Source organism: Aplysia californica, unplaced genomic scaffold (assembly GCF_000002075.1).
Source record: "Aplysia californica isolate F4 #8 unplaced genomic scaffold, AplCal3.0 scaffold00212, whole genome shotgun sequence".
Taxonomy (NCBI): domain Eukaryota; kingdom Metazoa; phylum Mollusca; class Gastropoda; order Aplysiida; family Aplysiidae; genus Aplysia; species Aplysia californica.
In genome coordinates, this window is record NW_004797482.1 from 718,993 (window position 1) to 720,253 (window position 1,261).

General features: G+C 40.9%; 1 long non-coding RNA gene across 1 annotated transcript in view; it reads right to left on the bottom strand.

Moving 5' to 3' along the window:
* Positions 1-1,261, bottom strand: part of LOC101847729 — a gene marked incomplete in the record, with an annotated part of 55,058 nt that overhangs the window by 3,888 nt on the left and 49,909 nt on the right. Inside the window, 1 exon segment of the long non-coding RNA XR_001184898.2 lies at positions 95-212. This is a non-coding gene — a long non-coding RNA (transmembrane protein 163).

Genomic DNA, 1,261 nt, shown 5'->3' on the forward strand with positions numbered 1-1,261 from the left:
ATATATATATAATTCATATCTGATACATCGTAAAACTCTAAATAGAAAAGTAGAAAAAAAACCCAAAAGAAAAACTTCAGAAGCTGTGACTCACTGTCTGTAAGCAGTGACCGACTGTCCAGACGGCGCCCTAAGTACACTTTGGAGGTGGCTAGGACAAGGGCGATAACTCCGCAACAGGAAGAAAATATGTCTGTTAACAATCTTCCTTTCTGAAACAGACCAAGAAACAAAACAGTGCCATTAGGGTTATTTCCAAAACTACTTTTTGGTGTAGTTTTAGTAAGAGTTTTACGGCAATTGCAGCACAATAAGGTCATATAAGTGCCGAAGATTAGAGGTGTTACTAGAGAGTTAGAAACACAAAAAAGGAGGAGAGATTAGGACGGTAGATGTTTGATAGGAAAGAAGAAGCAAACCACACCAGAGCACGTGCCAATCACCCACTTTCCAGATATATATGAACTTACGCGTATTGGTATTTCTATCTTTCCATCGACACAATTTCGATTATTTAAGAGACGGGATTTGAGTCTACCTGTCACAGCCAACCCAGACTGAGAGGGATACAACATCCCAGCAGAAAGACCGCGGTACCCGATAGATATTCTTCCAACACGGGAATCGAACTCAGGTCTTCTTCGTGCGACGGCAAAGCATCTCACCAGTACGCCACAGTAGTGTGCGTCTGAATACCTTTACTTTACTTTACTTTTATCCGCCGCTTATACACTTTTGGGTGTCGCGGGAAGAAAGAGACCTCTCTGTGTGAACGGCAGAATGGCTAAATCAGTCAGCGCAATAGTGCGGTCTATGTTGTAGGTTATCCCTATCAGGGCCAAAGCTGCTCGCCTTTTAAATTATGATGTAAAAGTGTGTAGGTAAGGGGAGTAAAACACCTGCAATGAAATGATATGATTAATGTTGTCAAGTCAAGGGATATATAGCTAGTTGACTTCTGCATTGGAAACGTGAGAACTCAGCACTGTAACTTTAAGCCTAAGTCGGTTTTTGCATTTTGCGAACAAAGAGTATACTTTAGGAATGTTTCGATCAATATGAAAATGTGAAATGATGCCTGTTCATTTGCTCGTGCGTTTAGGCACAACTTTGTACAACTACTGCATTGCACAATGTAAAGAATCCTTCGTTCATGCCCAACCCATAGCTTACCCATACGTTGCTGCTCGCTATGGGGTGAGTGAGAGATAGATAGATAGATAGATAGATAGATAGATAGATAGATAGATAGATAGATAGA